This window comes from Trachemys scripta, chromosome 1 (genome assembly GCF_013100865.1).
Source record: "Trachemys scripta elegans isolate TJP31775 chromosome 1, CAS_Tse_1.0, whole genome shotgun sequence".
NCBI classification, from domain to species: Eukaryota; Metazoa; Chordata; order Testudines; family Emydidae; genus Trachemys; species Trachemys scripta.
In genome coordinates this window covers 59,826,830-59,854,390 of record NC_048298.1, presented here as the reverse complement: position 1 = coordinate 59,854,390, position 27,561 = coordinate 59,826,830, and the positions used below count along the sequence as shown (strand labels likewise).

Here is a 27,561-nt window from a genome sequence, read left to right as displayed (position 1 = left end):
GCTCCAGCTGTTAGAACACTTAGCATTGTGGTATATATGGGTTATGAGTAGTCTTAATTAAGAGCTCATGAAGAAAGGCCACTTAAAATGTGGAAGCAAATACAAATTTTTCCAGTAACAGGAAATAGAAAAGCATTAACCTTCTAAGCCACGCAACCAATTTTAACAATACACTACAGTCTGTTGATCTCCAGCTCATGCATGTGTTAAAAATATTGTTGTTTAATAAAACCATTAAAGTGTAATGAATTACTCTGGCAATATCTTGCTCATCAATTTCACTGCAAGAACACTCAACTTTTATTCACTGTTACTAGGAGTATAAAAGCAGCTGGAAAAGTGAATCCAATGAGGTTTTCTTTTACAAAAAAAAAAAAAAAAAACAGGTGAAAGGAAACCTGCTTTCATAGAAATTATTGGTGACCACTGAGTCTGTCCAACTGGTAACCAATAACACATGGAAAATATCACAGGATTTAGATTTAATGTTTCAGCTGCTTTTATACATAAAGCAGTTAATAAAAAATACAGTTAATAAAAAATACAAGATCCATCCACAAAAGCACAAATAAATAACATTGTTGCTGGCTGGGAGATGCCAGGGCAGCATACTTGGTCTCATAATGATCAACAGTGAAGGCTATTTGATTAAGGATTAGTGCTGAAGGCTCAGGTGAGCCCCAGCCCTGCTAGAATTCCTCAGGTAGAAGGACAGGACAATGGGTTTAGAAGACAGTGGGATGCAATGTGAGGTGAAAACTTAAATAGGATAATCACAATGCTCTGGAAAGGGACATTTAGGATTCGAGCAGGTAGAAAGAAATTGCAGCCCCAGTATTAGGACAGTGGCCTAGTGACTATGCAAGAGACTTTGGTGTATATTGCAATTCTGGTCTCCTGCAAGCTGGAAGGACTTCAGTATAATAAAGTGCCCCGATGAGCAAGACATCTCGGGAAAGATCTGTCCCATTTTCCTGAACAGTGGCAATGCTGTAAGGGTCTCATGGCTGAGAGGGGTTATTTTGGGGAGAAATTACAGCTCTAGCAGCACTGTGGTGAACAGCTCCCAGACGTTTTTATTCAGTTATAGAATATGCACTTTTTAATGGTATTGGTATACATTTGATCATACCATCACATAGGCTAAAAAACCCAAACTGATTGATAGTAAATATAAATGCCACCTTATCTGCAATAAGTTAGAACTACTTTTAGAATCTGCTGTGATTTAAACTGCAGACTTTCTTTTTTTCTTAAAAGGTGTCACAAAAGTAATTAGCCAATGATGGGAAACATCAACAGACTAGAAAATACAAACAAGTAAAGCAGCACACACTACAGTACATTAAGAGAGTCTACATAGTTAATTGGCAACATATTCCAATGGTACTATGCACTGTGAATGAGGTTCATTTCACAGGGTGAGCAGTGACGTGTATGCTGTTGGGTTTGTCCTGCTGTGCAGGGTGATAATTTGCCAGATGATGCCCTTTCCTTAGTAAAAAGGGAGGAAAGCTGGACACTTGGGACATCTGTCTGGCTTTTTCAGGAAGGGTTTGCTGTTTGTAAGATTTACAGCGTGTATTTATGCAACCAGTACATTTTATTCAACACTTTAGCTGCCTGTGGATACCCTGTCCCCTTAGTTTGGATGGAAGAAGGCAGCTAAAAATATTAAGAACTTTTAAGAGCTATTTTCAGAGCTCTTGTTATAGTCAATTTTTGCCATTTCAGCAGAAAGACCAAAAAGGATTATTTCTCTAACAGTGTGAAGGAAAGAGATCTGGGCATTAACAAGGTGATGCAGGAACTATCTCGTGATGGAAGAAACAATTATCAGCGCACCTAGCTCCAACACCTTTCCCACTAGACTTAATTACCAATAGAAACTCTGCCTTGATGGACAGAAAAAGTCACCAAATAGAGGCATGAAGAGGTGCTTGACAGGAGTTTGCTTTGTTAATATATCTTATAACAATATGTGAATAAGAGGATCCTTCCTGATTCTAACCTATTTGACAGAGTTGATCTATGAACTCCATCACTTAAACACAGCCAATTAGCAAATTCTGGCGGGTTTCCTACATGTGCTTCTGAAAGGCAGGAGAAGTGACTTGGTTACAATAGCCATTTATAGTTAGCTGGGCTGCTGAAAGGTCTATGTTATCCAACTCAGGGATGTCCCTTTACACTGGCCACTAGTATACATAATGTTACATTAAAAATAAAAGGGGGGGGGGGAAGGTCACTGCCCTAAACAGCTTACAATCTAAATTAAACTAACATCGTAAGCAGTGATGACAGACTATGGGGGCAGATAAAGTAAACAAGAGAAAGGGGAACGCTGTTCTTGAGAGACCATTTAAGGAAGATTTCAGATTCATATTTAGGTTTTGCTTAGTGTTTACCTGTGTGTGGTTCTACCCTCCCTGTATCCTGCTTTCCAAATTCTCCCCCCTGCTTTGTTTTATTTTCAATATGATCTGGAGAAAAAGGAGAAAATAGTGCTGAGGCAAGATTAAATGGTGAAAAACAAGATGGAAGTAGTGAGTGGATCTTGACTGAAGGAGTCAGCTTTGTGGGGAGGAGAATAACCAGTTGTAAAGTGAACAGTTCTAGGTTGTCAGAAAATCAAATTAATCTTGGTCATGTCAGATTAATGCCCCCTTGTCATAACGATCAATATTCATAATGATCAATATTCCCCCTTTGCCCCATCTTATTCTTGGATCATTCTGTTTAACAAAGGAATACAACCAAAATAAAGTTGGACTTTGCTCTGGCCAGGTCTGACCATGTACATCCATCTCCGTATCATTCTAGTCTTCTTATTGGGAAATATTTGCTGGCTTTGCAATGCCATCCTTGACACAGGGATATCAATTTGAGGCAGCTAAAAGACCACTCATACCAGTGAAGGGATTGCAAGTTGACACACACACACACACACACACACACACACTTTTCTAAATTATTGTATGTAGGGTTGTCGATTTACTAATCGCAGAAAACCAAACACCCTTGCCCCGCCCCTGCCCACTCCATTCCCCCTACCCTTCCTCAGTCGCTCATTTTCACTGGGCTGGGGCAGGGGGTTGGGGCTCCAACTGGAGTACAGCTGGGAATGAGGGGTTTGGAGTGCAGGAGCAGGCTCCGGGCTGGGGCCAAGGGGTTCAGTGTGGGAGGGGGCTCTGGGCTAAGGCAGGGGGTACGGGCTCCAGGGTGGGGCCAGAAATGAGGGGTTCAGGGTGTGGGAGGGGGCTCCAGGCTGGGGCAGGGGTTGGGATGCAAGAGGGAGCAAGAGCTCTGGCTGGGGATGCGGGCTCTAGGATGGGGCCAGAAATGAGAGGTTTAGGGTGTGGGAAGGGGGTCTGGGCTGGGGTGAGGGAGAGGGGTGCAGGCTCTGGGCTGGAGGTGCAGGCTCTGGCCTGGGGCCAAAAATGAGGGCTTCAGAGTGCAGTAGGGGGCTCTGGGCTGGGGCAGGAGGTTGGGATGTGGGAGGGGGCTCTGGGCTGAGGCAGGGGGTTGGGGCACGGGAGGGGGTTCAGGACATGGGCACCGGGCAGCGCTTACCTCAGACAACCCTGGCCAATGGGAGCTTCAGAGCTGGCGCTCAGGGAGGGGCCAGCCCCTGTGGCCATCCCAGCCCCTGTGGCCATCCCACGCCCAGCCCCTGTGGCCATCCCTCCGCCTAGGAGCCGGTGGGATATGCCGGCCACTTCCAGGTGCTGCACAGAGTTGGGCAAGAGCCTGCCAGAGTCGCCAACTGGTCTTTTAACGGCCTGGTCAGCAGTGCTGAACGGAGCTGCCAGGGTCCCTTTTCAACCAAGTGTCCTGGTTGAAAACCAGACACCTGGCAATCCTAATTGTATCCAGCTCTCCCTCTGTCTCACCTACACCTCTACATGCAGGACTTCGAAATTTCAGACACAACAACCAGAGGCCTGCACTTCCTAGCAACAGACCAAACCATAAAAGGAAGCAGCATTCATAACCTGGGAGTGCTATACAACTATAGGATTAAAATACCACCCATAGTGGCTATGCAGATCCACTGTTCCCCCAACAAAGAAAAATATGTTGCTTCATTATATTACATGGAATCTTTCAATAGGAGAGGATGTAGGAGGAGAGAAAAGAAACATATCTATTACTAAAATGAGAATTCCATGTGCAGCTGGGCAAGCAATTTTCCAAACTAAATCTGAATTTATTTTGTGTATAGGGCTGTTGAGTTTCTGCCCAGGAATAAGTAATTAAAATTCACCAGATTATTCAACTTAATATTAAGGATGCCCTTGTCTACAATATTGTTCTGCTATTAACCCCAATAGATATAGCAGTTATCTTTATTGCTTCTGTCCTGGTTACTCACGTGCTCTCCACTGTTACTGAGACAAATCTTGCAACCCCAAGCAGCAGCTTTGGGGACCATAATGTAGTAAGTTCATGAATTATTTATGTATCACTGTGGGCCACAGACTGTATGCAACCCTAAAGAGGGTTGCCACAACTCCCCCGGGAATGAAAAACAGAGGGGGGAGATTACCTATACTGGTATAAACTGGGTTTTCTAGAGACCAACATACAAAGAAAGGGTTTTTGATATAAAAAAGGTTGGTCTCTTATAAATGGACTCAGGACCTTCTTTCTGAACCAGCAAACGGACAGGAACTTCTGTCCAAGGGGGCACCCTTGCAGAAGGTTTGGAAAGACTTTGGCTTAGTAGGGCCCCATAAGAGCGACCTCTGGTAAGCGTTTAGTATTCACATATAAAAAACAATAAAAATCCCTATGATTTCTCTGCAATGCTTTTACCTCAAGAATAAATGTGCTTGCTTAGAAGGAGCTGCGTAGTAACTTGTAACTGTTGGCAATACACTGGTTGCAGCCCTAGAAGAGAGGGCGAAGCTCAGTCCCTGGCTGTTATCCCCTGACTGGCATGCTGGGGATATCACAGTGTAAGGCAGGGAGCTGGGCAGCCTTAAAAACGTCTAGTCAGAATGGAGTGGGACAAGGGCCCTGGCCCAGAGATAGGTGATGGTTGTAGACCTGAGACCTGTTTTGGCACTCAGGGAGTGGACCACGGAGAGACGATACAGGTGCAATTACCTAAAACGGTGACAGTTGAGATTAGGCACTTTCCTCATTCATTTAGGTAGTAACTATTTGGTGTTAGCCTAACATACATGCTAATGGTATATCTTCAGAAAACTAGTATCTAATCTGAAAGTTATTTGTGCTGGGATTCTTTCTTCTGGTGGCGTGAGAAGGAGGAAACAAGAAACTGCAGTCATTGTTTTTTTTCTTTGCCTGGCAAGCAGTTTCATATTTGTGGTTTGTTTTCTCTACAAAAATTCAGAAAAAATTATGTACGTACATAATCATTTTCAATTTAAAAAGTGTTTGGAAAAAGTAATTCATTTAAAGTTCTGTAGTGTTAAATGTTTTTACAAGTGATAATCATATAACTCCACTAATACAGTATTTCCTATAAGTCAGAAAGATGGCGTGACAACTCAATTAGCCACTACTTGAATCTATGTGAGGACACTAGTAACAGCATTTGAATGTTAAGCATAAAAAGGTTAGTGACTAATATCCCCAATATTTTTAATTGTATACAGTCAAAGAGATTTTCCTTTAATGGAATTGCAGAAACAGAAGTATGCCTTGTTTAGCCTGTGAACAAGCTTGTGCTTACTGCTGCCAGTGTGAAACATATATATCCTGGTATAGCAGTCATCCAGACTTTGAATGAAAATAGTTTGCAAAATGCCAGTGTACTATTAGTCAGATATTATTAGTCACCCAAGAAGGAACTCTGAGTTTAGAAATAAGAGTAGCATTTCTGAGCACGGAAACCGATTTGTCAAAACCCTTTAATAAAGTGAGCTCACAGCATCAGTAGACTTGCTTGTTTATTGGCTAGAAAAAATGCCCTTTTGTACCATACGTTTTGTGTGATTTCAATAGCAACTTTGGTGGTAGGCTAGTGTGGACAATTGAAGTGACCAACTGTGATTGTGCAACAGTCTTGCAGCTTATAAAATAACTGAGGCTCACCACCACCACATCTTGCCCCGCTGAGACTTTCATATAATCTTGAAAGCCACAATGAAAATGGATACATTCAGGTCTGAATAAAGAGAGGTCTCAGCAGGCCTGACCCTAAATCTAAACAATGAGACTGTAATGCAGGCATCCTTGTAATGGCATGACAGCTGTAGCATGCAGTGTTGTAGCCATGTGGGTCCCAGGATATTAGAGAGACAAGGTGGGTGAGGTAATATCTTGTGCTAGAACCAACTTCTGTTGGTGAGAGAGACAAACTATTGAGCTTACACAGAGCTCTTCTTCAGGACAGATGTAGGTCTGGTTAGCCTTCACTGTGGCTGTGACTGATAGCTTGCAATTTTCTGACAAGATGTATAACGTTTGCAGTTTCATTCAATTTGCAAGCTTTGAATTTCTAAATTTCACTTAATCTGGAAGATGCACAGCTCTTTTTTGTCCACACTGGCTTACCCCTTATGGAAAAGTCTTGTTAATTTTTTTTTAAAAATGGATGCTTCTATAATCCATGGATATCATTGATCTAACAGAGCAGATATTCTTGTTGTAAGCAATAAATTACAGAATTTATTATAGACTTCACGGGGGTTACTAATACAGTAAATATTTAAAATTAGGGTAATATTTACTAGCTACACACAGATGCTTTCCTGATTGTTTCAAGTGTGTTGTCTCAGTTGTATTACATTTATTTACACAGCAACTTAAGCAAATTATACAATATTTAACTTACGCAGCACTGTAAAATTGCAATGGTATTCACTGCACATGTAGGTCTTTATCTGCACAGAGTTGGGAAGGCAGTTGCACCCCTCCTTTGACCCGAAGGGCTTTAGGAGCAGAGTTGGGGGAAGGGCCGCCCAGCCATGCTCTTCATGCACTGTCCTTTGCTAAACTCCCAGATAATGCACTCAAAACTGCTTTTTAACTATCAGTGTGCCTGCTCCATGGCAGATACAGAAAAGTTGTAAAGGAGCCAGTTAATGGCAGCATGACTCCTACTGGAGCTGAATTAGCAGGTGCAGAGGGAATTCAGGGAAGCAAAACAGAGGCTGCAGCCATTGATGCAGGTCAGCTATTGCTTCCACAGATTGGGGAACTGGGAGATGGATTCCTAACTTGTATTGATTTGCAGGATCCCTTGGGGTAGGAGGCCATGCCCCTTGCCAAATGAACAGTCTTCCAGTCTTCTCCCCCTTGAAAATGCAAAGAGAGGAAATCTTCCTTTTCCTTTGGTGCCCTCCTGCAGTTTTCTCCATGAGCAAGGGGCACCATCTGGCATGGAAACATTTTCCTTGCCCACAGCGATTGTAAAGCTTAAGGCTGGAATGTAAGATTTTAGTCCTGAGTTTTCTAGCTTTAACCAGTTTGTATCACGCATATTCTTAGTATGTCATTTTAAACAGTTTTGAAAGAGCTTTTAATGAAACAGTTACTTAATACATGTCATCACTGTATTTACTGGAGGACTAAAGAGGTTTTCTAGTTCAGTTTTGATTGCTCAAGCAAAGAATATACTGTAGAATTGTTTAGTGTAGTATCCATGGCTGGCCACACAGTCACATTAAATTATTTCACCTCTATGGGCAACTGATGCCACTTACAGAAGTTTTTACTGGCAGCAATTTCAAATCAGCAAATAAAGCATAAATTCATAATATATTAATAATATGGAGGCAATTTAGCAGCTCCATAGGTAGAGTGAATTTTGCACTTAAAACAGGTTTAAGTTCCCTTGTATCAAAATGAAACCTCACATTCCCACCACATATGCTTCAATCTGCAGGGAAATTTTGACTGACGGAGCAGAGGAAAGTTCTTTAAGACTGGGGTATTTTTGGCACAGGACTTTTAAATTCCATGTCTCCAGAGATCAGGTTGAGCCCTTGTCACTCCTGATCCAAAGTCTACTGATGTCAATGGTAGTCTTTCTACTGGCTTCAGTGGGATCTGGCTCAGTCCCTTGGAGTAAAATGCAAGACCTCTCTGCAAAGCATTGCCGCCACCACCCCCTCAATAGAGAAGGCTATGAAAACACGGACAGTATTTATCTCCCATTTCCCTAATTATCTATCACCAGCACATCTCAGAGATCTCACCAGATGAAGGAAGAATTGAAATAATTTCTGCTTGAGAATCAGCAATTATTTCTTTTAATTACTGCAATTGGTGTCTAAATATTTTGGAGTTGAGCACATCACAAATGCCTAAGACAGATATAAAAATAGTTGTGCAACACCCATTTTTTAACAAACCTCTCATTTTGAAGTGATTTTAAAAATATCAAGGTTGGACCATGGAATAATGCTTGGCTAATTTCAAGCAATAAATCAAAATCAATGTTAGTTAAGCAAATGCAAAAAAAAAAAAAAAAATTATTTAAAGAAAAATTGCTTAAAAATTGCTAGTTCTCCCATCTCTACAATTTGATGATTAGTGGAAACCTTATAGTTCACATTTCTGCTCAAAGTAACTTTACCACCAAATTAAAAAACCCCTGCAGCCGTGAAATATTATTTCTCGTAGGCCCCAATTCTCCAGTTCATTGCACGTGGACAGATTGCTTGAGCCTACACAGAGCCTCACTGACATCAAGCCCTTAACAAAACAGAGCTTCTATATACAGTGTATATTACAGAATGGAGCAGAATAGATTTACTGCCATTTTTCTTGCTCAAGAAAATGCTACAGAATGTATTTAGAACTTTTAGACTAAAAATATTTAAAGATTAGGGATATGGGGACATGGTTATAATGCAAATATTGACAAAAATTACAACCACACACACACCACTAGACTTTTCATTTTATGTTGCTACATGAAAATTCTTTTTGTGAAATAAATTCAGATAAGTTTGGGGGAAGAGGGGGGGTTAAGTGAAAAATATATTCAAGAAGGGACTTGTGAATACTCTGAGGGGAAAAAAAACAATATTTCAAAAATATTTTAAGAGTTTCCTGAGTAAAAATTACTGGTTTAGTCTAAACTTGCCACGTAACTTTATAAACAGATGTGCTACTTCCACCCCAGTCATTGTTTTATTTATCTAGCTGACCTAATGCAAGTTTGTCTTACACAAAGCAAAAAGGAACACAATTGAAACTCCTATCCCAATTACAGGTTTCTTTGTTCTATTATAAACCTTACTTGACTGCTCTGTACTACTGCCCAGAAGAACAATGCATATTTAAATCTCCAATTCCTGAAACGGAAGAGTGTCCTTCTGCAACACCATAATAGCTACAACAAACTGACTTGAGGTAAGAACAAAAAAATTAAGATTAATAATCCAGAAGGCTCACCCATTCATTACTTTAATTTTAAATCTAACAAGCCAGGCCAGGCCCCACTGCATTCTATATTTCTCTAGATAGCTGTAACTCTTGAGTACAAGTATAACTTCTCAAATAGCATAGATGCATAAGTTTTAAACCTTGAACAACAAAATAGGGGAGAAGGTAGAACTGAAGAACACCTCAGAACTCTGAATGGACAGTCAGAATTCCAAATGCTCAGATAGGAAATTGTTGGGCATAATGTAAGAACCTAGACTTCTGTCTTGACATCGAAAGCCCTCCATGGAATTGCTACCGAGCAATTCCATAAGTGTAGTTCGATTTCTTTATTTGGGGGGGGGGGGGGGGGTGGGGGCTCCAGTCAGGCCAATGTGGCTGCATGTTTGGGGGAGGGGCAAAATCCATGCCTGCCTCAGGCTTGCAGTTTGGGGGGAGGGACAATGACCCCACTAACCACCCCCAAACTACACCAATGAGCAATTCCCTGTTCATCCACAACCATGACCTCTCTCAATAGCTGCATTTCACAGGAACAATAAGACTAGAGGGGGAGGATTGTGAACGAAGGAGGACGACTTTTATTGGAGCTACATCTAGACTATACTATAGAACTCACTCTTCCAAGGCATAAGAATGACCAAGGACCTCACCACTTTCAAAACTAGATGAAAAACTCATTTTTTTATTTAAACTTTTCACTCACAACACTCCTAGCCACACCTGTGAACTAATCAAGCTATTTATCCTACAGAATAGGAAGGAAGGAAGGAAGAAACTGATGCTATTTCTAAAAACTTGAGAGGCACTTGAATACTACAGTGAAAGGGTCATAAATATCTAGATAGAGTGGATTAAAAAAATCTCTTCTATCAAAAGAATATCTGCTAAATTGTGGTAATTAACAGTTATGGATTCAGTGATTCCTTTGTATAAATCATCACATTCTGCTTTATTGACCTATATATACTTAGATAGTATACATCAATGTTCAGCAACACCATTCTGTTATAAAGTACCTTTTGTCTTGAATGATTACATCATAATATAATATTTAAATCTGCAAAATGATTCAACAAACTTTCTCAACCATGACCATGAAGTGTTAAATATTTTCCTGGCTTTTCTTTTTGATGCAAGAATCTTTCTGCTTCTTCATTGTTGTATAGAATCTTTGTTCCATCCATATTGCAATTTCACAGCTAAATATCAATAGGGTCATAAATATTCAGGTTATGTAATAAAGATAGTCAAAGCAGCTGATAAATTTCTCTTACTGTTCATTTACAGCAGCTGGGTAGGCCTTGCCAAATGTTACTTTACATAATAGGTCATGATGTTCTGACTGCATTAAGCTTTCTGATCACTTTTTTTTATCTGCTACAATTTTTGAACACTACATTTGAGACACTGAAAACACCATCCAGTGGATTTAGAAGCAAGTCTTTTGATGCCCACACATATTTCAAAGGTTTAAAAGATTAAAATGTCAAAGAAGTCAGCCTTTTGTTAGTATGTTTGTACTTTTTGCATTTTGTGATACAGATACAACAGTGACTTTCGAATATTTATCCTCCCTATTTTAGGTCCATAAAATCTTTGTCTCCGATAAAGTCACTTCTACATTTTAAAGCTTGTTTTGTTTAGACTATTTTGTTTGAACTGCACACACACAGAAAAGTAAAATAGCATGTATCTGAAAGGACTTCACTGCAACAACTTTAAAGTATATCCATTACCATTAAATCATACCCATTACCGTATCCATCCAAGACTAACTGTATTTTATCCTCCTAATTCTATCAAAGTCAAGTTGTAGTTCTTGACTAGTTTCAATAGATAATTATTTGTATTATTGTAGATTATCAAGAAGCTTGGGGGTCTTAAGTATGGGTCAGATCCTTACTCAAATGAGCAGGCACACTGATAGTGTCTAGGGACTAGCAATCAGTTATGAACATCTATTCAAATGAGGAAAGACTTGTAGTGCTCTTCATTCATATTGTATATTTTCATGATACAATAAAACCCCAATCCTGTAGTCACTTACACACATAAGTAATGCTGGGAAGGTCAGTAGCCCCAGTGAGGTCAACATACTCATGTGTGTAAAATTAAGCATGGCCTTGTTTGCAGGACTGAGGCCTACAGCTGTTACAAACACTTTATAAAAGAAAGCAGATACCAAACCAGACAATTACCACCTTTCCCCACCCCAAGTCATACAGTGGGTCCAGCTCAACAGCCAGTGACATCACAGTCTTGCATTAGTTAGTAATTGTCCATGGTAATGGGACCCCCCTCACATAGTGATGGTCTACCTTGTGCACTAACAGATAAGAAAGCTAGAGCATGGGAGGTAGCTTGACTGGTAAACATTAGCAAGTTTCTAATCACTCAAAGTCTCACTGGAAAACAAATCTTACCAAGGAAACCACTAAATAATACACTCCTCATTTGGCATTCTTAAGTCTACTCTGAATTATATGGAAACTAGCACTTCCACTGTGCCACAATCCTTCTAATAGCTTCTTCCAAACCTTCAGTAGAACTAGTGGCAATCAGTTCTAATTTAGGCCTGGTGTAAGTCAACAGTGAACTGAAATCAATTTAATTATACCTGGCTTACATCAGGGCTAAGTTGGGTCCTGAACTTGGACCAGGAAGGGAGAGATTGAACATCTGTGACAGATTAGGAGTTTTGCTTTCGTCAGAGTGTAGCAGAGCTGATCATCCAGGACCAGAAACCTTATAACCAGAGTCAGTCCTGTTGTTCACCTCCTATAACATTGTTACCATTTATATTGCAGTAGCTCCTGTGATTGCCAGTCATAGACCATAACCCTACTGTACTAGGCATTGTGCAAATACATAAAGATTTTCCTTGTTCCAAGGAACTTAAAATATACCTGCCAATAGGGCAAAAGTTGCCATGCAGCCTCTCCTCCATACTACATGATGCAGAAGACATTAGGGGATAGTCTTCTTGATCACTTCTCCATGATCACACATACTATCAACCTCCCATTAATCAAATAATGCCTCTGTGGCAACTGCAGCAATTGCTAGCCTGGAAAATTCATATTTGGAAATAATGTATTTTCAGCTCTCTTAATGCAAGTGAGCAGGTGGCAACAAGGAGGATAAGCCAACATCACATGACTAGCAGGTGCACTGCAGATCATGTACCACAGTTTAGAAACCAAATGTGTTAATGCAAATACTTACAGTTTGAGTGCATTCATGTAAAGACAGTTTACAAACGCGGAGATTAATCACACCCCTACAACAATATACCCCTTTAATTACTTGGATGAAAACGAGACAGAGGAATATTTAAAAATATTGTAAAATAAGAACTGCATCTGTCCAGGACAAAAAAGATGCCCAATCAATATTAAAATATTAGAAATCAGCAATTAGATATGGGTAAGAGAGAAAGTGAACCTTCTCTTGCTGAACACAAAATAAATCTTAAGCAGCCCTTCAGAAACATACCAGAAGTGTCTTCTCAAACCCCTCTTTACAAGCTCATCAGAGTCTTCTGACATTCAGTTTCATTCTTCTTGTTTACCTCTGATATTGAAGCACACACCTGAGCTATGGTACTTTGCATACAACTGTACAGTCAAGCTTGCTTACAAAGTGAGGTTCACTTCATCATAGGCAGATGAAATATGACAGATTGGTTAATTGTCATAAGTGAACTCAACTCACTTCTCCTCCTTCCCACTAAATATATTATGATTGGAGCTGGATGAGTAGTACAAACAAACATTTGTTGTTATTTGATTGAGTAAAAGCTTCAGTTTTGCTCCAGGTGCTATTTGTGAGCTCTTTCTCCTCTCTCCTCCTTACTTTCCACCAACATTCATTGGGATAAATTTTTGTGGCAAAAGTTTTTAGATGGCCATTGTGAAAGGTTTGAGAGCCTGGGAGTCAGGCAATCAGGGAGCAGAAATATCATGCATCTTTAGATGACTGGTTACACAGGATGAATAGCAAAGTACAAATAGAATACTCAAAACAAAAGCTCAGGACTGAAGTATGTTGCACAAGCCTTTCAATTAATTTTGAATAAACCTCAGGTTTTTGTTTGTAGAAAATTCAAACAGAAAAATTTGTTGAAAGATAATAGCTTACACATTAGGAACAAGGATATTGCAATTCAGAAGTTATTCTTTTTGTTAAAATTGGATGCAGTCTTCAGATATATGCATTATCAGGCTATTTTAGTTCAGGGCGACTGTTCCTCTCTAGAGATTTTATACCCATTGTTATTTATTCTTGAAGATATCTACTACTTTAATGAGCGTGCTGAACAAAAAAATTATCCTCTAGATTTTTTTCAAACTGATTTAGTAAAACAAATGATTACTTATAAAAGCAATTTTGTTTTTACTTTAAAAAGTAGTACAAGCATGTGGAGAGTGGAGTTCCCTTATTTATCCAGAGAATAAGTAGAGCAACCACACATACTTTCCAGTAATAGAATGCCAAATGTGTGTCTGTCTATCACATTGTAGAGGAACTACCTCCAAGGGCAAATCAACCTCCAGGACCCAGAATTTCAAAGGCCCTGATTTCAACGGAAGTGAGGTGCCTAATTACCTTTCTAGATCTAGGCCCAAATGCCTATTGAGTCCGTGGCCTGTGAATTTGTTTGCAGGCCTGCCAGCCACAAGACTTTTTGTAAAGTGAAAGCCTACCTGTTCCGTTTAAACTGAACTAAGATCTCCCACTCATACCATATAGGTCACCTGGCAGCTTTCAGGTGGCATCAATTTAGTCATTACTAACCTATGCTGGATTCCAGCTGGCAATCTGTAGGAACTATGCTATATATTCTATTACCAATCTCCTGAGCCATCCTGCCCCTATGTTGTTAGCATTCCGCTGAACTGACAATAAGGAGTTAATTTTTCAAATCTCTATCGTTTGCTTCATGTTGCAGTTCTTTTGCCCTCTTGAGCTGTTTAGAGAGGTTGCCTGAAGTGTATTATCAAATCAATTGCATAAGCACCTTTTGTTTAAGGTCTCACAGAGCAGGGCTCCTCTCTGCAAGAGGGGCAAAATCTGCTGTTACCATTCTAAAAGGTAAGTTTGCACACATTAGCTACTGTTATCTTCATTGGCACCAGTAAATGACTAGCTCTATAAGCTGTACTACATCTCTCATTATGGAGGCACTCCTGATCTCTGCAATATGAATGTTGTAGTTGTGACCAACTTGTCAACATATGTAAACAGATTTCTTGATGACAGCATGTTTATCGTAATAAAGAAATAATGTGTCTGATAATGGAAAGGAAGAACAAAGCTTGCCAACTTGTTGTATTTAAGATTGATTACATATTACTAGACACCAAAACCCACTGGAGCTAAGCTCCCTCTTAAATGACAGTGTTTTAAAGGGCTCCTGATGCCACACAGAAAAAATGTTTTTAGAAATTGTATTCGAAAATACTTCTTCTGATGTATTTATTTTCATATTTCTCTTTAGTTGCATTACTATGCACATCAGCATGAAAATGGAAGTTTTGTTTTTTAAGGCTTGTTGGTTTCTACTCAGAGCTCTTGACCTGCGAAGGCTCAAACTTCCGACAACGTCACACTTTCAAATGGCTAAAAACCTCAAATGAAGACTGTTACTAACCCCCGCTCCTGACAACCAAACCCAGATTCAATATTTGGCAATACTTTGCAGTTACATACAGATAACAGCAGATCAGTATGAATGGAAGTTTTTTGTCTCAAGTGAATACTGTAACTTGATTAAATGAGAGAAATGGCCAAGATGCTCCTACTGCTTAGTTTTTGCCTTAAGTCATAGGGCTGTAAGTTTTGCCTGACTAAAAGTTGAGTAAAACACCCACTGATATTACTGATCATTTTCTCCCAAGTAAGAACTTCAGGATTTGACCCATAATGATTAGTTTGTGACAGCACAAATGGTTGATGAGGAAGGGATTATAAAGTCAACTACAATGTCACAAGTTCAACTAAGAAGGTGCACATAAAAATCTTCCTATCGGGAACTGTTATAACAGAAATCATTTGGAAGAGTGGAGGAGGAGAAGGTAGCAATAACTGTTGAAAAGCCTTCTCTTTTGGAGATAAGAGCATATTGGAGAGGAGACCATTGGTGGCCAGATATACAGCAGCAAGCCACTATATTGGACTCCCTAGTCTTTCTATTTTCTATGCAGCAGACCTTTTCCCACTTGGAGCTTCATTAAGATTTTAATTTAAGAGTATCTGTTGAGATTAATAACACTTTTGTTCTATTTTCTGTCTTGACACTCAGGGTCTGACTAATTTTAATCAACTGTTAGTTGGAAATTAGACATCAATATACAAAACCATTCTGAATAAAACCACATACTATATACAATCCTTTCACATTGATATCTAATACCCAGTAGTCTACTCATGGCAAAGCCAATAAGAATCAGAATATGTAAATTCTTAACACCTCATTGGCAATCCAGTTACCATACAAGATGTATTACTTCTATGCACTGTGAAGGGGGAAGTGTGTTGTGCTACTTGTGAAATTTAGATATCCACTAACAGAGGAATGAGAAACTAGAAGCTCCCTATTTTCATACATATTCTGAAAATATATCTATATGCTGTTAAAAAAGGACAATGGTAAAGTTGACAGGATTAAATTAATCCTAGGTTTGTTTTGGTTCACAGCATACACATTACATTGTTTCTAATGAACAGGGAGAGCGCTGATACATGAACACTGGCTGTCACAGCCCTGAGTTCTTTATTGGTTTGCCCCATTGAGCAGCTCAATTTTTAGTTGTGATTAAGGAAACAGATTATTTAGATAGAGGGGAAAAAAAGCAATGATTCCAATTTCTTGCTCCTCAGATACACTGCCTTGTTAAGATAAAGAATTAAATAAGCTGTATTTACAAAAGCAATTAAAAATATACCAGTGCATTTCCTTACAGTTTTTTCTTTCCAGTTTGCCTGGATACTGGACTATGTATTGCTCCATTTATGTGGATTTACAAACAAAAAGAGAAAAGTAGATTAAAGCAGCAAGGCTTCCGAGTACATTACAGCAGCAATATACTGTTAACAGAACACATGTTGAATCTTTCAAATGAACAAAGACTGAGTCAGTTGAGCAGTCTGGACAGTCTATTTACATGAAATTGCAATACTCATTTATTTTTCCATGCTGGCTAATTACATAAAGGGTTACAATCATTACTTCCTGGAAGTCATCATCCAGTAAGTCAGCTACACTTGTTTTTATTCCAAATATGACTTACAAGAAATACTGTATCATAACGGCTCCAATTGTTAATTCTTGTAAATATACTTATGTTTCTCAGAGAAAAAAAGGCATTTTATGTACATTTTCAGGTGGTCTTTTTTTTTTTTTTTTTAATATACTATATTCAACAGCAATACCTTTCCACAGTCTACCCACTCACTACTACTTATGCATTTGTAGGGGAAAAATCTCAGGAAATTACAACTGAAACTCAAATAAGTTTTATTAGTCATACAAGTTATAAACAAGAAAAAAGCTCATTGAAAATGTATGCATAAATACCTGTTTCTAGACAATCCTGGTATAACTCTCATGACAGAGAAAGAACAAGCTTCCATTATTTTCTCCCACTATCAAGATTATTTAAAAAAACCCACAACCTCCAGAAGTCCCACAATTTAAGCTATGCATGAGTACACATACCTGCTTTTTCCGGAGGAAGTATAATCAAGGAATATTTGCATATGTAACTACATATAGATAATGTAATGTAGCATAGAAATTTCCTCAGCATCATTTTGATATGGTCACCTGAGAGTAACAAAGCCATAAACTAATTATGCAGGTCATCCCAGCTCATACTGTTGACACCTTTATATCACAGTAGTACATCATAATGCACTCTGTACATGCCAAATTTTCTAAGGGTACATCTTCACTACCTGCCGTATTGGCGGGTAGCAATCGATTTATCCAGGATCAATATATCGCGTCTTAACGAGACGTGATATATCGATCCCCAAATGCGATCACCATCGACTCCGAAACTCCACCAGAGCGAGCGGCGGTAGCGCAGTCGACGGGGGAGCCACGGCCATTGATCCTGCGCCGTGTGGACCCCAGGTAATTCGATGTAAGATACTTAGACTTCAGCTACGCTATTCGCGTAGCTGAAGTTGCATATCTTAGATCGATCTCTCCCCCACTGTAGACCAGCCCTAAGAGAACTTTGAATGATAGCTCGCTGACAGAGCAGGAGCACTGTAAATCAGGTTGCCTTCACACCATGAAGGTAGGCCTTGAAGGAAGAACATCATCAATATGTTTCAGAAATATCTACAAATTAATCAAATGTAACTTTTCCCTATACAAAGGTTATTTTGAGATCCAATACCTCAGGATTTAGCAGGGCTAGATGCAAATACTTGGTACCTCCCCTTTCCAATGGGGTATAAAGTTCCCATTTCTAGTTCCAGTGGTCTGCAAGATACTTGACATTAAGCTTGTTACTACTCAAAGACAGATACCACCCACCTTCCACATTCGTCTGGTATAATTTTGGGTGGAACTGCCACATTTCTGGGAGAAAAAAGTTGAAATATCCTTGTCAGATTGGGACAAGAGGGCAGAGATTTGCTTTCCTTTTTAAAAAAATAGCAGCTACTTCAAACTGTTCAAGAGTATTAGAAGCAATCCTGAAGCACACTGATTAGTGGGCAGATTAAAAAGCAAGATAGATAATAAATTGCTGAGTTATGCGACAAGCAACATGGATATCACCAACATGTATCTGGTGGGTGTTTTTATATTTAGATGTTTTCCAAGACTGATTGACCTGACCACATTGCAGTTAGTTTTCACAAACTGAAGAATATATTAATTCATGAGGCATTGGGTGGCTCAGTGGATAAGTTACGGGAAAAGGAAAGTTCTCTTTGGCTCAATAATGATGGAAGAGGAAAACTGAAATACAGTATAAAAAAAATAATCTTCCTGATAAGGATACCCCTCTCAGGCTGTAGCATCATCTCTCAAGACAACTGATGGAAGCCCAATCACTACAGTCATTTAAAATGGGACTGAAGATATAACAAAAATGAACTATAGTGAATAATCCTGCATTGGCAGATGTATTATTTGTCAACAATCTAGTCACATTTACTACTATAGTGCTGCAGGGCCTACCAAGCATGGGGATGCATTATAGTAGGCATTGAACAGCAAAGCAAATGGTCCCTGCCCTGAAGAGCTTACAATCTAATTAGACAAGACAGACAAGGTGGAGAAAGGGGTATAACACAGAGTCAACAATGTGTTGGCAGAGAACGTCATTTTAGTGACACTTTTTAAGTTGGGTTTAGCTAAATGGAAAGAAAAAGGGAAGGGAAGAGGGGCAGGTACAGAGTGAAGTCAAGGTGAAGACACTGAGGGAGGGGGAGGGTTTGAGCAAACAGCCAGTCAGCATAAGGCAGAGAAAAGTCCAGTAAAAACTGTTGAAAGTTCTCTGAATGTCTAGAGGTTCTAGATTTCACTGATTCTGGAGTCTCTAGCTGGCTCCTCTCTGCATTCTTCCTCCTCCTTCTTCCACATAGTGGAGGAGTTCCAGGGGAAGATGAGACACCACCTGGGGCCTAGTGCCCCCAGTGTGTTTGTGTGTGAGAGAGAGAGTCTCCCCTGCAGTTCTGAATCTGTGCGTGTGCACACATGTATATAATAGGTCTTTTCCATCTCTAGTTTGTGATTTGATGAAAATTGCCATTATCATTTGAACCAGTTTAATGACCTATGCAAAGCGGTAACAGTCCTCTTCCTTGTAACCCAGCTTTCACATAAGAACTACCATCAGAGTTTGCATTCATTTTTGTCTAAAAGCTGAAAGGGTAAGGTGAGAAGGTGACTAAGCTAGTTTTCTTGCCCCAAGAATGGTCTTTCCAGAACAGGGGTAAAACACATTAGAATAGATTGTTGCCTACGGTAAGCAGTACAGAAAGGGCGTAACGTAAATTATGACTAGTAACTGACAAAGTGAGAGAAGCTGGCTATGAGGCTTGTTTCCATCAGAAAAAAAAAAAGAATAAAAGAATCCTGATACTGGAGTATGGTTATGCAAATTGATGGAAGAGGCTAGATTGTTCCTTGAAACCTGAGCAGTAAGGGTAGATTATTAGAAACTAATCTAGATTAAATACAAACTCAGTTAGCATTAATTTCTACTCCTAGGAGCACAGGGGTCAGAGGTGGGCCACTGACATTCTGTTAATACAGCAACATGCCATTGGTCCACTTGCACATGGCTTGATGTGGCTGTCCCCTACCACTGTGACCAGTCTTGTCCAACATGCAGATGCCACACTGCCAGCAGAGGGTCAATGCTAAGAGCCTGTATAAGGGTCAGCAGAGGATGTCTTACTGTAAAGCAAGGGTGGGAAAACTTTTTGGCCTGAGGGCCACATCGGGGTTACAAAACTGTATGGAGGGCCAGGTACAGAAGGATGTGCCTCCCCAAACAGCCTGGCCCCTGCCCCCATCCACCCCCTGCCACTTCCTGCCCCCCCTCAGAACCTCCGACCCATCCAACCCCCCCACTTCTTGTCCCCTAACCGCCTCCCCTCCTAGGACCCCCCATCCCTAACCACCCCCGGGACCCTACCCCCTATCCAACCCCCGCTGCTCTGATCCCTATCCATATCCCCGCCCCTTGACAGGCCCCCCCCCGGATCCCACGCCTATCCAACCCCCCCTGGTCCCCATCCCCTGACCCCATCCACACCCCCGTCCCCTGACAGGCCCCCCCAGGACTCCCACGCTTATCCAACCTGTCCCCCCCATCCCCCAGAACCTCCACCTCATCCAACTACTTCCTGTCCCTTGACTGTCCCCCAGGACCCTCCTGCCCCTTATCCAACCCCCCGGCCCTGGCCCCTTACCAAGCCACTCAGAGCACCATGTCTGGCAGCCGCGCCACCCGGCCAGAGCCAGACACGCTGCCGTGCTGCTCAGCTGGAGCGCACAACCCCGCAGCCCAGAGCGCTGCCCACATGGTGGCGTGGCTACGGGAGAGGGGAACAGCAGGGGAGGGGCCGGGGGCTAGCCTCCCCGGCCAGGAGCTCAGGGGCCAGGCAGAATGGTCCCGCGGACCATAGTTTGCCCACCTCTGCTGTACAGTCTTATCGCTGCTAGCCAACCTTTTCCAATGCTGACACCTATTGCCATTGGAGCTGCTCTGATTGGCAAGGGAACTGGTATTCATGGAATCTGAAATTAATTTAAGGAAAACAAAGCAGAAAGATGAATTGAGAAGCCATTCCGTCTGACCACAGAACCATTTCCGAGCTATCAGTCTGATGTTATTAGCAACTGATACTTTACTTCATAAAAAGTGACCAATAAAAAGATAATAGTAGGAAATTAAATGAACCTGAACATGATTTAGAACTTTACTATGCAATGCTGAAATATTGTGGAGAAAACACTTGGAAAGAACATCAGAAGAGACCATTGTACAGGATCCAAATTGCATTGGTTTCAGTGAGGTATGTGAGCACATTAAGAGGGAAGTTATATCTTTCACTATTAATGATTAAGTTGACAAAAGCCAATCACCATATTTAAGATAATTATGGTATCACTTATTTTACACACACACACACAGGTAAGACCCGCCACATTCATGATTATTGGTTGTCTGTTCACATGTACTGAAGTGACCCAGATTCCATTCGCTCCAAGTGTCCACTGAAACACAAAAGATATGAAATGAAAAAAGGATGGTCTCATGGTTAAGATGCAGGACAGGGAGTCACATGTCCTGAGCCTATTCCTGACTCTGCCAAACAGATTTCCTTTGTGACTTTGGCCAACCCACTTATCTTCTTTGAAACAGAGTTTTCCTATCTGTAAAAAGGCAAAATTCATTACATGTTTTTAAAACATCTCAAAACCCTCAAGATGGAAGACCTTCATTTTGTAATATTTAAATTTACATTTAAATGATATTCTGAGTCTCCTGAACAGCTGCTTTGAACAGAAATAAGCATTTATTTTTAAATGGAGGTCACAGAACAATAGTACAGATAAATCACACGATCTAAAAGGTGTAAGAAAGGGCAAAGTATAAAGCCTATCGAAGTGCCCAATTACCAAAATGATAATTTTCAGTTAGTTTCTACTCTTGCTAGTTTTTGTTTTGTTTTGCAGATACAAGAAAGTTAAGGAAGTGTCCTGGATTGTACTTTGAAAGCCATGACAAATTCTTCCTGATGCCTTCCAGTTGAGAGGGAATCAATTTTTCCATTCATGGGAAATCCACAATTTCAATTTTTTTCAATTTCAGAATGAAACAAAGTCCCACAGATTTCAAGTTTCCAGCAAAATGAGAGTCAGAATTTATGGTTTTTTAAGGTCAATTGAAACACTGTTTCAATTTTTCCTTTCTAAATTTTATATCTAGAGTTTGTCTGAGGAATTTCAAAGAAAACTGAAAAAGGGTTATGTCATTATATCTCGTTTAAAATGTTTTCAAAACCAAATGAATTTTTGTTATGGGGTTTGGTTTTGAAACTATTTTATATTATAAAATATATTGTAATATACAATAAAAAAGTTGAAATAAAAAACAAACATACATTTCAAAAATTTTCTTTGGAAAATTTTGATGTTTGGTTTTCATTCCAATTCAGAATGAAGCCAAATTTAAAATCCTTTGTGAAATGAAACCTCCATCCTCTGCATAGCTCTAATATAATACATAAATACAAAATTAAGTAGGAATAGAATGCTTTGATTTTCATTTCAAAACAAAATGTTTTGACCACACACCACTTTTTTCAATTTTTCTTTCAAAACAAAGTTTAATTCAAGCAGACATATTTCCACAAAATGTTTTGCTTTCCATGAATTGGCATTTTTCAACAGAGAAACGTTCTATTGGCAAGTTTTTAACCAGCTCCACTTCCAATCCTTAGTTAACATTAGACACACAGCTTCAAACATTCACAATCTTACAACAGAAGTGCTTGGATCAGGTAGTTAGTAAGCATGTTTCCTATTCACACCAAGTGAATTATACTTTGTGGAGGGTCAGTAAGGATATTTCTACACTGCAATTAAACACCCACGGCTGGCCTGTGTCAACCCACTCGGGCTTGGGCTATTGGGCTGTTTAATTGCAATGTAGACATTTGGGCCCTGGCTGGAGCCCGGGCTCCGGGACCCTTCCCGCTTGCTGGGTCCCAGGGCTTGGGATGGAGCCTGAGCCCGAATCTCTATATCACAATTAAACAGTTCCATAGCCCAAGCCCCGTGAGCCCAAGTCGGCTGATCCGGGCCAGCCACGGGTGTTTGCTTGATGTTTAGACATACCCTAATAGGACTTAAAGGGTGCCTAGGCCTATTTTAAAGGCTTATAGGGAATTTAAGTGCTGCACGGGTGTTGTGTCAGTCCTCTGCACAGGGCTCAATTTTACATCCCTACTTGTAAAGGAAATTTTTTTTTTTAAAACCAGACAAAGTCAGATGTTCAAAAATCTCAGTAACTGATCAGTCACCATACAAAAGATACCAATATAGACCCCAAGGGATATGTCCTACTATTTGTCTAACTCTCTGGGTTCCTCAGTAAATCCATCAAATTGGTCTTACTTTAAATTAGTACATTAAGAACAGTGCCAGGAACCAGTTGATCTCTGAATAAAACCAAGAGTCAGGCTGAAGTAGACAATCAAGTGAATGAGTACATTTGAGCTTGAGAGTGCTACACATAATTCTCAGATAGGCAGGTATATTCATTCTCAGATGCTCCAGAGGGATAATAATACAGTTGGTACAGCCAAGAGTACATCTCAGCTGCTGAGCTAAATAGAACTTACTCCTGTTTCCTTTTAAAACATGTAATATTGTGTTAAACTGAAAATTGAGACATGTCTAGGACTTTTGAAGGTCAGTATTATGCTGTACCTTTATGTATTTTGCTCCAACACTACACAATTCTAGCTATCTCTGAGTGCATATCATTTTAGAAGGCCTTTTTGCTCTCCAAACACCCAAAAAGCAGACAAGACTAGAGTTTTGAAATTTTACAATCAGATGACATCTCATAAGAGTATATATGAATTGTAGACTGAATGGCATATGAAGCAAGTATAAATGAACACAATTGGCCCCCTCTAAGGTTCTTCCTCCATTTTGATGAAATTAATATAAGGAAGGTGCAAATCAGGTTGACAGACTTATTCAGATTATTGTAATTATTACTGATTTGAAGGACACAAGAATTCAAAATGAGCTTGACAAACAGAAGAATTGGTCTGTAATCCACAAGATGAAATTCTATAAAGAAAAGTATTATACTTAGAAAGAAAAGAAAACAAATCAAATGCACAATTACAAAAATGGGAAATAACTGGCTAAGTGGTAGTACTGATAAAAAGGATCTGAGGGTTACAGTGGATCACGAATTGAATGAGAGTCAGCAATGTAATATAGTTGCAAAAAAAAGGCTAATATTCTGGGCTGTATCAACAGAAGTGTTGCATGTAAGACACGCAAGGTAATTTCCCCCTAAACTGAGCACTGGTAAGGCCTCAGCTAGAGAACTGTGTCTAACTGTAGAAGCCACACCTTAAGAAAGATGTGGGTACATTGGAGAGGGTCTGGAGGAAAGCAACAAAAAGGATAAAAAGTTTAGGAAACCTGACTTATGAGGAAAGCTTAAAAAAAAAAAAAAAAAAAACCTGGGGATGTTAGTATTGAAAAAAAGAAGACTCGGGGGGACCTGATAGCGATCAAATATGTTAAGGGCTGTTATAAAGATGATGGTGATTAATTGTTCTCCACATCCACTAAAGGTAGGACAAGACATAATCAGCTTAATCCACAGCAAGGGAAATTTAGGTTTGATATTAGGAAAGACTTCTAACTATAAGGCTAGTTAAGTACTAAATAGCTTACAAAGGGAGGTTGTAGAACTCCTACCATTGGAAGTTTTTAAGAGCAGGTTAGACAGACACCTGTCAGAGATGGTCTAGGTATACTTGGTCCTGCCTCAGTGCAGGGAACTGTACTAAATGAATTCTCAAGGTCCCTTCTATGATTCCAAGTCATTTCATTCAATTATCCAACAAGAAAGAGATCTGTCAGGCACATGCCCTACACTACCTTACCAATTTTAAGCTTGTCCTTAAGAACAACTGTCAAAAATGGATTTGAAATAAACTAAATCCTGAGAGCCCTCATAAAGGCTACTTAAATTAGAAAGTGACACAGCTAATCAGTTTAACAAAAGTATCTATTCTTAACAACAAAGTTACAGTACAACCAGCATTGCTCACTATACTCAAGTCTCACACTTCCAATGAATCACTGAATTTTAGGTTTATATGCAAGTGGCCTTTCTCCAACTATTCCCTACAAATTAAGGCCCCAACCTTGCAATCAAACCCAGTTAGGTCAAGTCTTGCACCTGGCATGGAATATCCCCAAAGTCAACAGGGCTGAGCATGGGTACAAGGGTCCACCCAAGTGGCTCTAACTGTAAGATCAGGACCAAAGACTCTATAGCCTTGCACTTGTTAGAGTTTAAGATTCTTATTTTAAATATTTTCTTTTTTCTGCAAATGTGATAGTTTTATTCCTGGTGACAAAAGCAGTCTTTAAGAACAACACAAATCACTGGCAGACCAAGTTTCTCATGGTGAGACGAGGGATCAGGTGAAACTGGAGTGGTATGTTCACATGCTCCACCCATGAATGAAATGTACCCTTTGTATTTCTGTTAGTTTGTAATTCTATCTGTATTTCTGAGGTTCTTGTATGAACTGCCTATACAATGAGTGAGTCTACTCATACAACTAGAAAAGTATTGCAAGTAATAACTTTCAGCTCACATAAGCTAGAAACTAATTGGCACAATATCTAATAGAACTGACTCTTAGTCAAGGAATTAACAGCACAGCAAGATATGTAAAGTAGGACATTGAAAGTCTTCATTTCCATATGTGGCACCACCACATACACAAACACACTTTACTAGCAATGTATAATAGAAGCCCATTTGCTCCAATAACATATTCAGATAAGTCTTGCAACTGGGTTTACACAAATGCATACATTTTGAGTTGTCAAATTCTGGAAGTTATGGCTTTTGGGACTGCAGCATTTAGGGACCAGAATGATCCCTGCGTCACACCAAACTGTAATCAGCACAGGACCTTGGTGGGGGGAAAAGGACAAAAGATGCCAGCTTTGTGCATGCTATATTCTAGGGACTGCTCTAATCCCCATATCTCTAGGGCAGCTTTAATTTATGTTGCTAGTAACAGTTCCCTAGGGGTCATAACACTAACCAGATATCATTGGAGGAAAAGGTGCTTGGGCCATGGCCCTTTTTCCCAGCATGCCTTGACACATCTATGCTGGACAAGTGGCACAGAGCTGGCTTTGTTGATTTTACACTACCTGACAGTTACCTTGCTATCTAACTAGGGCACCTTTATAGTCCTTTTGGGTTTCTCCAGTGAAAAGAGACCATATTGGGGGTCAGGACCTGACTCTAGTTTGTTTGTTTGTAATTTGTGTTTATATTTGCTTATCTGGCCTTGGAGATCTGTTGTGACATTACACAAATATTCAGTTAGTATTAAGAAAGTGATGCCAGAATGGGGAAAACAGATTTCCTGTAATCTGGAATTAAATTGTTATATAGGTCTTTGAAAAAGAGGCTGTGATTACATCCACAGGTCCTAGTGGATCTTTCTAAACAGCTTTGCTAAGGGCGTCATCACTTCAGCAGTGTCAAGACAACCATTGTACACATTCAGAGACACCACAAGGGAACAATGTGAACAAATCAAAATTCCTAATACATTAGGTTTATAAATGCATTGTGAAGTAGTGGCAATTATAAAGGGGGACTGTAACGCCTGAGGAGACAGTTTATAACCAGATGCCTTCACTACCCCAGTCTTTGTTTTTACTGAAATTTAGCTAATAATGAGGGGGGAGGTGGGGAGATCAGGCAGAGAAGGATAAAGACAACACCTCCCCTCAAAGCACAGTATCTTTTTAATTCTGTTAAACACAATGACGGTTTTCTTTTATTTCATCACAGTTGGTTGCCATGAAAATGCTGAACTTGAGATATCATAATCGTGATCTCATTGCAGGATCAAGTAAAAAGAGAAGATGGATTATGCAACTATTGATAATTCTGTTGGATTTCATAAACAGTTGTGAGGTACTCTCCCCATTTTCCAAAGCCTCATTTGGATCCACAGGCCCCAATCCTGAATATGTGGGGGGAATCTCTGCACTCACATAGCGGGGTTCCATGTGAGGGCAGGCTCTGCCCAGCATTTCACATAGCAGGATCAGGGCCCTAGCTAGTATTTGCTTACATACTGTCTTTATAATATAGTCAGTGTTAAAGGCTTATGTAGCATTTTGAGCTGTTAAGACAAGTCTGTAGCTATCCATTGGCACACATATCCACTGGAGTAGTATAAGCATTTCATTGAACAGCACAAGTTTTCACCCACCATGTCAGTATGGAAAGGAACCAATATGCATCAAGGAACATGTACACCCCCATGTCATTAATTTATTGTCCTCTGTTCCACAAAACATATTTTTACAAAAAGAGACGGGTTTCCTTTCCTTTTGAACACTGAAGGTCTAAGGAATATTAGCAGCTAAACCAAGACTCCAGCTGCACTGCTCTCAGCACAGTTCTTGGATGTAAAAATGTAGCTAATGTTGAAGCTGAAACATTTATAATATTGAAGAGATTCATTTATTAATCAAGCAGCTACAGCACAACATACAAAGCAATCCTTGGGAAATACAGCTATGTGCATTACGAAAAGGGCAAGGCTTGCTATTGTCTTTCTTCAGTTTAACTGCCAAGCTTTTTAAAAGGTTACTAAACCTCACTGATTAATGAAAGGTGTATAATCTCAGCCAGACAGTTCATAAACATTCCAGCTGTAAATCAGTCCCCCGCCCGCCCTTCTCCAAACTGATTCCTGACAAATTATAAAGGGCGGCATGAGCGGCGTCTGCCTTCCCCTATCTTAAATGACACTGCTAAGGGAAATTAAGTTCAGCAATCACTCCGTTGTTTGAAGTGCAAATCCGGGCGTGTGAAATGGGTCCTCACCCCCAGTGTAGTGTGACTC

General features: G+C 39.9%; 1 protein-coding gene across 2 annotated transcripts in view; it reads right to left on the bottom strand.

Moving 5' to 3' along the window:
- The window catches only part of SRGAP1 (SLIT-ROBO Rho GTPase activating protein 1), a 248,040-nt gene that overhangs the window by 219,599 nt on the left and 880 nt on the right, over positions 1–27,561 (bottom strand). The window lies entirely within an intron of this gene.